This window comes from Otolemur garnettii, unplaced genomic scaffold (assembly GCF_000181295.1).
Source record: "Otolemur garnettii isolate 467f Iridium unplaced genomic scaffold, OtoGar3 scaffold00063, whole genome shotgun sequence".
Lineage (NCBI taxonomy): Eukaryota > Metazoa > Chordata > Mammalia > Primates > Galagidae > Otolemur > Otolemur garnettii.
This window is the reverse complement of record NW_003852458.1, coordinates 5,698,143-5,709,506: the sequence shown is the minus strand read 5'-3', so window position 1 is coordinate 5,709,506 and position 11,364 is coordinate 5,698,143.

Below are 11,364 nucleotides of genomic sequence, written 5' to 3'. Positions count from 1 at the left end.
GGACAGGAGAGATAAAACGGCCGTCTGGATTCTCCAGGGCAGCACCAATGTCACCAGAAGCTCAGGGCTGATATTCCTGGTTGGCTGTTGCCATTGTTTCAGCTGATACAGTCCACTGTCACTGTCCCGGGCGCAGTTGCGGATGCACTCAACCAAACCAGCGTATCTTCTGTGGTTTGTTTTCACATGTCTGCAGACACCAGGGAAATGGGAATCCCGGTGTCACTCCTTGTTATTACATTTTACTGCTGAAAGGAAGAAAGGTTATTTTTCTGTCACTCAGTGGAGACATACCCAGGAACAAAGAGGAGAAACAAATCAAAATAAGAAGCAAAGACACAAGAGAGAATAATCTTTGAAGTTGAAAGCTGAGGCCTGAGGTCTACTACAACCAGAGTTTTTGTGAACAGTTGGAAATTGATTTTGAACATGGTGTGTGGGGTGGGAAGAAATTGGCTAGAAATCAAAAAGGCTGTGCTCATGATTAAAAACAAACCTGAAGGTATTTCCTTTACGTCCTTGGAAACAGGAAACCAGTTGTGGTTTTCAGCAGCATTCTTGCAGGAGAGAAGTGGGGGAGGCCCCCAGCCGCCTTGGGCAGGGAGCCGCCTCAGGCCTGTCAGTTTACAGAGAGACAGATGTTACATACCCAGCTCCGCTGATGCGTGGTCACCAGTGACCAGAGAAGCTACTCGATGCAATGCATCTGTTTCAGATACAGAAATATAGAGAAGAATATTTATTGAGATTTAAGTTATTGTTATTTATTACCATTCACTAATGAGTTTCTTTTTTTTTTCTCTTATTTATTAAAGTTTCTTTTCAAAGGTGCCAAAGTACATGTGCTCGCAAAATGCAAAGAAAGGTGACAAAAGGAAATTCGAATTGGGAACAAGGGTCCATGCTTTACCAAGTATTAAAAAGTTTTTTGCTAGGCAAAAATCACTTACTTTACCTTTTTAAGAAAATCCATCAATTTCCCTCGATTTCAGCATTAAATTTTCCCGATTTAAAAAAAAAAAAGAGGAGCGTCCTGTCAGGCCCCCTTTCCTGGTGGCAGCAGAGACCATTGGCACTTGGTTTATTTCTTCATTGCTCCATCACTGGATAGAAATGCCACATGCTCCCGTTTCTGTTGTATTTAAGCTCTTACCCCCTCCACATGTATCTATAATATGCATAACCATATATATAAAAGGTTGAATTCCTCTTACCATAGTAGGTAGTCTAAAATTTAATTTTGACCTAAAAGTAAACAATTCTGTCAGGGAGCCAAGGTTTTGCCAGACACCGTGGAGACTCTTCCTCCATCCTGGCCCCCACTGCCTTCCTGGGATAGCTGCCCTCACCCCATGCAAAGTTGAGGAGTCCATGGGGGGCCTCCTGAAAGGGGGGCTAGGCCCTCTATACACCAGACTGCTCCTGGGAAGAAGGTAGCTGAGAAGGGTGTGGAGGAAACCACCTCAGTGAGGCGTGTCCACACACACAGCCTTGAACTCAGAGTTTGCCCCATTTAAAGAGTAAGGAAGGGAGGAAGTGAGGGTGAGAACGGCAGTCTCCTACATGCTTCATATCCTGAATTTGGCACCTGACACAAGCACGAGGCACTAGGTCTTAGATTAGAGCTTGCTACGCATTTCATAAAAGGAATTTCCATCAGGGAGGTAATGTATCACCACCTGAGCAGTGCTTGGCCACAAAAGAATGACAATTTAATAATTGACCCACTGGCCTTCCTCAAATAATCACATTAATTTTACAAAGTAACCAAGCAGCAGACATCACCTCCACCTGCCAGAAGACCCCTGTTCTGCCCCTTCCCACCATCTCCTGGGGCCTCATTTATAATCAGTCTGGTCAAAACAGTGACAAACCTAGCCATTCGCTGGCAAAGCACAATTTGGATACAGTGCCGGGTCATCTGTCCAATCCATAGAATCCTGGCAGAGGTAGGGGTCACGTTCCCAGTTTCAACCTTGCCTGGTCCCCAGCTCCCCATGGAGAGTCCCTGCCCAAAAAAACTGAAGGATCCAATAGGCGTTGACAACTTGGTCCCAGCATCACCCACACACCATAAAGCAGGTTTTGAAGGAAGCAAATTGCTTCACTAAATCCACGAAAGGGTAAAGTTTGTGATTTTTCTTTATCATTGCGATTACCATCTGATACAGTAAGGAGTGCACTTCTTTGGAAGTTCTGATTTCTCTGATCTGTCTTGGTCGTTTGTGTTATACAACCAAAGTTCTCTACAGACTTTATTTTTGTACAATATCATTTTGTAACTTTTTACAAATAAAAACTCATTTCTATCCCTCTCTGTACTCTTGTACTTCCTGGTGTGCTGGACCAGGCAACCATCCAATGAGGGTTTATTATCAGCCGCCTCCTCATAACACACAGTCCACTGAATGGTCAATGGCATTGCCCATCAATTCCTGAAGCCAGTCACCACCCAGGTAAGAAAAAACCTACACAATTGTCCTTTGCTTATTTATTCCACACACATTTAAGGTGTGTGGACGCTGTACCAGGCACTGATGAAGGCACAAGGGATCTAACAGTGGCCAAAACAAAAATCTCTACCCTGTAGGGTTGATATTTTATTTGGAGGGAGATAGACAATATTCCAAAAAGTAAAATATGTAGTGATCTAAGCAATGATAAATGCTAAAGGACTACAAACAGGATACTACACTAGGCAATAACAGGGAACCTGCTTTAATTAGAGGTGTCACTGAGAATGAACTTAAGAAATTTTGCCAACAAATAAAAAGGAGTGATGCAGACAGAGGAAGCTGCTTGTACAAAACTCTTAGTTATGTCACAGACCACCTTGTGACTAAAAGGTGGCATTGCCTGAAATGCACCCCTCTTTGCAATGCACACTGTCCCTCCATTGGGAGCTTGGAAGCAGATACTGGTACTGACTCAAGGGCCCAGGCATTTAGAGACCTCCTGCCAGGGCTTCTGGAAGAGGCTCATGGGCAATACTGAGGCCAACTGTGCTTTCTCTGGTCTAAGCCAAAATTCCAGTACTAAGTCAATGACTTGGAAAGGGAACAGAAAGATGGCAAAACTCTTGCTTACTTCCACTCCCTTTTTTTCCAAAGTGTATCCAGGATTACTAACAGGGTGAGATGTTCCCCCCCAAAAAAAAAAGAAAAATGAAAAACAAAAAAAAGAGGTTCTCTGATCAAATCACTTTGGAAAACATTGAGTTAAATAACCTCAACTCAATTTTTAAAGTTTAAGAGAGGACTGTAGAACTTATCAGAGCCTTCAATAGACCAATGAACATTTTAATAGTCCAAGAGTGTAGTGTAGACAATTTCTCTGTATGAACTTGACCATAAAGCCACTCATTGTTTTATTTTCTTTCTCATAACACTTGGTGACCACTCCTGGAAACTACTTTGGGTCATATTGCCTGTTCCTGTAAGCTTCAGGGTGAGTTGAAAGCTGGACTATCAGTAAAGAGGCAGAAACTGTTGGGCAGCTCCCTACAGAGCAGACACCTCTCTCCAAACACACATACATACATACTCTGGGTATTTGGATACTGGTGTCTTGCTCAGCATGAATAACAAAATGAATAACCTGTGATCAACTTTAGAAATGTCATTCAACTGAGAAAGAGAGACTATGTTGAAAGCTGGGAAATCTTTAGCAACAACAACAAAAAGAACTTTTACCATGCTTCCCAAAAATCATTTCTGGGCTCAAGTTGTTTCCGACCACGGGTGCTGTGCCTGGCTTGTGGCCCTGAGGACTTGCTCCACCTCACAGCAATCCTCTGGAGGATGCTGGATGCAGGACTCTGAGAACAGAGGAAGAATACCGGGCTGGTAGACCTGGACACCAGGCTCCCACAGAACTCCCGGGCTAAGGAAGTGCTCTGCAGCCTGGTATGCACTCAGCGAAGGAGGTTTAAAAACACTTTTCAAAGAATCAATTTGCTTCCAAGGTAAAAGTTGAAAACCAGAATTTCTTGAACCTAAGTCTCAAAAACAGAAAGATCCTTCTCCACACACAAGGTCCTCCTTGGGCTACAACTGATTTTCACTCTGACATCAGAATCATGAAAGGCAGGGAGCCCAAGACATCCCCTCCTCACAGCCCACCCTTGTTTCTCAGTGGGCAAGGAGGGGCAGGGAGGGGACACAGGCCTAGGCTCTTTTCCATCAGGTAATGGAATGTCTGAGCCCAAGGTGTCTTTGGAACACACTTTGGTTAACAGAGGTGCTACTGCAATCCCATGCAATAGTTAACTCATCTTTAGTCTAAGCCACACAACATCCTGAATGAAATTAAAACCAAATGCTGCCAAGTCATCCTGAAAATAGATAGTTGGGGAAATAAAGAGATAGCACACATTTATTCCCATATGACAATTAATATGTTGCTGTGGTCCTGGGCCCATGGCAGCTGAGCATCATAAGGGTGGCAGCACAGGCTGGGGGAAGGTGTGACATGTGGGGACAGAGATGTGGAGAGAGTGCTCAAATGCCTGGGAGGGAGAAGCAGAGGGGAAGAAAAACTGGAAGGAAAATGAGTCAGAGACAACAAGTAGGGTTGTCTGATACAATACAGGCGCCCAGTTAAATTTGAGTTGCAGACAGACATGCATAATTTCTCAGGACAAGCATGTCTTATGCAATATTTGGGACATGTGATGTGCAGGACATACTCATAGTATTATAAAATACCTTTATAATACTATGGAGGAGCCGAGGCCTGCGTCCTGTCCCTGCCTCTGTGCTCTGAGAAGCAAGGGTGGGCTGTGAGGAGGGGATGTCTTGGGCTCCCGGCCCTTCATGATTCTGATATCAGAGTGAAAATCAGAAAATCAAAATTTAATTGAACATTCCATATTTTAATTTGCTGATTTTGGCAAGAAAAGAGACATTTGGACTGGATCCTGAGTGTGAGTAGGAATCTGTCACATGTACAGGGGTAAAAGTGGGAGCAAAGGTAGGCTAGGGTAGGATACAGACTCTAGCCAGAAGGAACAGTGTGACCCAGAATGATAGAAGTGCACTGCACATTTAAGGAACCAGGCCAGCGTGATGGGCTGGCTGTGCTTACAGGCCATGATGCTTTTAGGGGCTCTAAAATATTTTATGTATTTTAAAATCAGAAGGAAAAATGAGTATAACAATAATGAACATATAATAATAAATCAAGCCTGGATTATATTCATCTTTATGGCAATGCAGTCATATAATTTTTGATTTTTTTTTTAATGGAGAAAGGGCTCATAAAGGCAAAAGTGCCTAGAGCAGTCCCCAGTGTGCTGCTGTCAACAACAAATGTTCTGAGTCCTCTGCTTCAAGTTTTTTTCTAGTTTTTTCCTTTCTCATTAATTATTAAAGCTAACCTTGTCCTTAAAAAATAACCACCAAAGGGGCTGGTAGAGTAGGGCACTGGCCCCATATACCAGAGGTGGTGGGTTCAAACCCAGCCCCGGCCAAAAACTGCAAAAAATAAAAATAAAAAATAAATAACCACCAACCAAACCTTCCCACCCTTCAAGTTAGATTGTTTTCTCAAGATATTTGCATTTATTTCCTCCTAGGGAAGCATAAACCTAAGGCCAAGCCATTAATATTCTGAGATTCATTCATGATTTTTGAGAAAGGACAATATGAACCAGATGTCCCAGAGCAGCCTGGCCGTCAAGTGAATGGTAACAGAAAGAAGAATAGGTCACAGGGGAGGTACAGGGATGGATGGATGGTGAGAAGGGCAGAGACATGACTTCAGGAAATCAGAGAACCAGTGGAGTCAGCGATGAGAACAAGGATGGGGTTTTTGAACATGCAGAATAGATTATTTAACTTGAGAAATTCTTTAAAGTGGTATATGAGGGGGTTTAACCCACTCCCTGCTCTGTGCCTGGGTCTCATTCATTCAATTAATTATATAGCAGCTCTCTTTTGCCAGGGGAGGATATAAAGATATAAAGACAAAGCCCTCAGGGGGCTCCTGGATTACAGAGAAAGAAATAGAACATTAAAAAGTGCTGGGGGCAGTGTTAAAGACAGGTAGTAAACCAGGGGAGCTTCAAGGAGGGACAATAAATCCAGCGGAGGCTGGGGAGAAGGGAGTAAGCTACCAGGGAAGGCCTCCTAGAGGCTGCTGCCTAAACCAACTATTATAGGGTGAGTGAGGAATTCCCCAGAGAAGGGCTGGAGGATGAGAGGGCATTCCAGGCAAGAGGGACTGCAAAACTCAGCCATGACAATTAGACACAGTCCTGGTGCTGTTGGCTTGGGAAGGTGGATCCTGCAAAGGACCAAGGCCTGGAATGCAGGACTAATGAGCTTCCCTGGGCAGGAAGGAGAAGGGAGAAAGGCATCCCCTGGGAAAGGCAGCTGTGGGGTGAGGGTATGCAGGGATGAGGGCAGAGAGCCCTGGCTCTGCCGGCTCCAAGTCATTGTCCCTGTTTGGGAAAAGGATCACTTTGATCTTCACACCTGCTCTCTCCCCCATCAGACCCGCAGCCTCCCCAGCCCCTCTGCAGCAGTCTCTCAAGGCCTTGTCTGTGCTACTTCAGTTGTCCCTCAGAGAGCCCCTCTCAGAGACGTTCACTCGATAGAGCCACACTGCCTCCCAGACCAGTGTTCCCATGTTGCCCGGTGGAACTCCAGGAGACATGCATGGAGGCACAGGTTCCTAATTCTAAAAACTGGGGAGATGCTGCCTACTACAACACACATTAGCACATTAAACAAGGCCCCAAGAAGACCTGCTGAGGGAAACCCTGTTTTATCTCATAAATGAGACTCTCACAAGCTTATTTGGCCAAGGAGCATCTCTTGGCATCTAACAAAAGTGTTCTGATGAACCAACATGGGGAATGCTACTCTGGAACGACAGGAATGAATCTCTGATGGAAGAATTGCAGACATCAGCAGGTAAGTTATTTCTAGCCAGGGGAATCTCCCAGATCATGCTCTATGTAAAGGCACCCTTGACCAGAGGGACCTCTCCTGCCTCATTCGGACTAACAAGCAGTCAAACTCAGCCATGCTCTCATTCCTCCCTGAGCTGGAGCTGAGGTGACCACCCCTGCTCCCAGCCTCACTTTCCACTTACCTCCACTGCACCCAACCCAGCTGGCCCTGCGTAGTCCACAGCTGTGGCCTTTGTTAGTGCTATTCACCAAATAGTTGCAAACCCCTTCCACTTCTGGGCACAGGGGCAAACCACACCTTTCAGTACCCCTGTGGCTGACTGAGGCCAGTGACTAAGCTAAGAGCATGAGAGGAAATGGCAAGAAAGATATTAGGTTCTGAGCCTACAGTTAGTTGCTGTCATGAGACTGTCTGGGGCCTCTTTCTGAGAGCTCAGCTAGCAACAGTCAGGTGCTGGCTGCTTTGCCAGCCCTAAGTGACTATGAGGAACAGAGGCCTGCTGCCAGCCCACGGCAGCACGGTGTGAGTGAAAAATAAACTTTTGTTATCAAGCCGCTGAGATTTGGAGGCTGCTTGTCACCATGGCTTATCTTCACCTCACCTGACAGATGGAAGCTGGTATTAGGAGGAGGAGTGTTATGGGCACTGGACAGGACAAGAGCCAACACAAAGGCTACAGTGATGGGGGTGGAAGGAGACAGAGCTGAATGTAGCCGAGGGCAGGTCATTCTGCATCAGATAGGAATAGGAAGCCATGGAAGACTTTGAGAAGAGGGGTGACAGGATCTGAATGTGTCCTTAAAGGATTAGTGTAGCAATTTTGTTGAGGCTACACGGCAGAGGGTTAAGGCAGAAGCAGGGAGACAAGCCAGGTGGCCAGGAGGAATTCACACATTAATGACACTAACTTGGGCCACGGTACAGCTATGGCAGGGGCACAATGAGGGGGCCCACAACAGTCTCAAAGATTGGACATGAGGAGGGTGCAGTCAGAAGGCCCCCAGTTCTGACCAGTGCAGCTGCATCTCTGCAAGGTCAGCTGGAAGAGGAGGCAGGAGCCCCCTCCTGGACCTTCGCTATGGGGAAGATAAGAAGATAGGTGCCCCCTCCTGACATCCCAGCTCTGTAAGTATAAGGCAGGAGCCGGGGCAGGCAAGGATCTGAGGGAGCTGCCAGTCCCAGGGCTGGAATGCCATTAAAGTGCATGCCCAGCAGGTTGGCTCACATTCTGGGATGACTCTGCCACTGCTCCCTCTGACAATGTTTAGCATAAAATAAAAAGTATGACTTTCAAATGATCCCACGAGGAAGATTCTTGAGCAAATATGGCCAAAGCCTCTCTGCAGAATGTTCTGGAGAGCTAGGATTCCATCTACCTCCAGCCCTGCATTGAGGTTCAACCCAACAGTGGCCTTGCCCTCCTCCCAGGGCCCCCGGATGCTGCTGCCACACAAATCTCTCAGACTGCTGATCAGCGCCTCCACTGTTCACTTCAAACAAAGCTTTTCCTAGTTTTTAATTTTGTTTTGTTTTTGACCCTGAAACCTTCCTTTCTAACCTAATCTCAGTCCTTCAGGCAGTATGGATGCCCTACAGAACTTCAAAATACACTTAGAGCTTTTGGTATTTTATATAGTTGTACCCTTGCCCAAGTAGTGTCCCTCACGTCTTTGGTGCTCCACATTCCCTCCAGTTGGTACTTATCATTCACTTCATTGTGATCCTACAAGCAAAGCTCTTCATGTATGGGTCAGATTGATGGCATGAGCTTTTCTGGTAGACAGTTCTTGCAGATATGAAGATAAGATATGCACTGATCGTATGTTCTCTGCTAAGTTGAGGGCTCCTTAAGAGGAAAGGCCATGTCTGGCTCATCTTCAGATCCTAACAAGCCTTGGGCATCTGTCTCATAGCTGTAGATGCTTGAAAAGCATGTGCATGTGTCAGGACTTTGTCTTACAAGTAACAGAAACTCAACTCATGGTGCAATGAAAAGGAATCAATTGGCTGATGGAACTGGAAAGTCCTGGGCTGAATGTGGAGAAAAATGTGGAGGAAAAGCTAGATCCAGGTGATCAATTTATGTTATGAGGAATAGGTACCCCTCCACCTCTCCCACTTCACTGTCTTCCTCTGTGTACCTTTCTCAGACTGTTATGGTAGCAAAGGTGTGGACTCCACTGTCAGAGTTCCTCTGACATATCAGATATTGTGTTTCAAAACAACATTATGAAATTGATATCATCATTGCCCTTGTTTGTAGATGAGGACATTGTGCCACAGTAACTTGCCCAAGATCACACAAGTTGGACATGGAGCTTGCCTTAGAATACTTTGAACATGAATAAAGCCCTGTATGCAAGTGGCAGAGGGGCACAGTGGAAGGAAAGAGCTAGGACAGCTCCATAGAAGAGGGGACCAGACCCTATGCTAGGTCTTGGGAGATGCCTGGGTATCTGCTGCCCATCATTGGAAGAGAGGACACAGTGTTAGGACAGCTGGAGAGAGGACTAAGTGAGAAAAGGCACCAATGCTTGGAACAGCCTCATGGACAAGGAACAGCCTGTGCTTTAGCACAGATCAGTTGTCAGGTGTGAGATAATAGTTTTGTTTGCCACCATGTCCCCAGCACCTAACATAGTGCCTGGCACAGTGTCAGTACCCAGTAAACATGTATTGAGTGAAGAAGTTAGGGAAGAGCAGTAAAAGAGAAAGCTGGAAAGATACATGGGGTCTGAACCAAGGAGAGCCTGCTTTAGTAGAGACTTGGGACTTTATATTATAAGTAAATTTATCTTATAAGCCTATCAAAGATAATTACATCTATGCAGAACAAAGATCACTGCAGCAGCAATGTGGAATGGAGCTCAGAGTAAATGTGAGCAGAGGCAGAAAGACAAATTAGAAGGCCACTGCAGTGGCCAGGAGAAAACAAGCAAATTAAGGTCTTAACCCAGGCACAAATAGTTGGAGTGGAAAGGGAAGGAGAAGTACATTTCCAGCACAAGAAATATAAAGAAGAAATAATCTACTGGATTTGGTTGAGGGTAAAGGGGAAAAGTGAAGTTGTAACTTACCCAGGTTTATGTTTGAATGGCTTATTCCATAGAGTGGCTAACATTGGTGGGTGCAACAGGCACCCCTGCTTGGCAATGCATCCTCCGTGCCAAATGTGGTTCATTTAAGATGCCTGGGGACATGAAGGTGACAATGGACTGCAGGCAGTTGAGTCCCAAGCTCAGGAGAGAAGAGAGGGTTATAGCAAATTTGAGGTCATCAGAAGCTGAGTGACCATGGATTCAAGGAATGGATGAGAACCCAGAGATGCAGGTAGAAGAGTAGAGGCCTGAAGATGAGCTTGGAGATACCAACATGTGATCCCCCTGGCCCACCACTGTGCCTTCCCTGATCCACTAACATATTCACTGTTTGGTTCTTTTTTTCCTCAACAACTGAACTAACGAAAGACAGCCAGAATTTAATTTTTTAGGTCAGAGATCACCTTCCTCCCCGCTCCACCTTGCACAGGTAAAAACATTTGCTTTCTTTTCTGTAACACATAAAAGACATGAGAAGATATTTTGGAATTCACAAGAAGGGAGGAGTTGCAATCTTATTTTCAGATACATGTGGATTTAAAACAACTAAAGTCAAAAAAGACAAAGATGGTCACTTTATTTTGGTCAAGGGAAAAATACAAGAACATGTTTCAGGGTGGCGCCTGTGGCTCAAAGGAGTAGGGCACTGGCCCCATATGCTGAAGGTGGTGGGTTCAAACCCAGCCCCAGCCAAAAACTGCAATAAAAAAAGATGTTTTAATTCTAAATATTTATGCATCCAACTTAAATGCTCCCAGATTCTTGAAACAGACCTTACTCAGTCTGAGCAATATGATATCCTATAACACCGTAATAACAGGGGACTTTAACACTCCTCTTACAGAGCTGGACAGATCCTCTAAACAGAAATTAAACAAAGATATAAGGGATTTAAATGAGACCTTAGAACAACTGTGCTTGATAGATGCATATAGAACACTCCATCCCAAAGATAAAGAATATACATTCTTCTCATCAAACCATGGAACTTTCTCCAAAATTGATCATATCCTAGGACACAAACCTCAACAAAATCAAAAGAACTGAAATTTTACCTTGTATCTTCTCAGACCACAAGGTACTAAAGGTGGAATTCAACTCCAACAAAAACATTCAACCTCACATAAAAGTATGGAAATTAAACAGCCTTCGTTGAATGACAGTTGGGTGAAGGAAGAAATAAAAGAGGCAATCATTAACTTCCTTGTGCATAACAACTATGAAGACACAAGCTACCAAAATCTGCAGGATACTGCAAAAGCAGTTCTGAGAGGAAAATTTATCGCTTTAGATGCCTATATTCAAAAAACAGAAAGAGAGCACATCACAGAAACTCACAAGCCATCTAT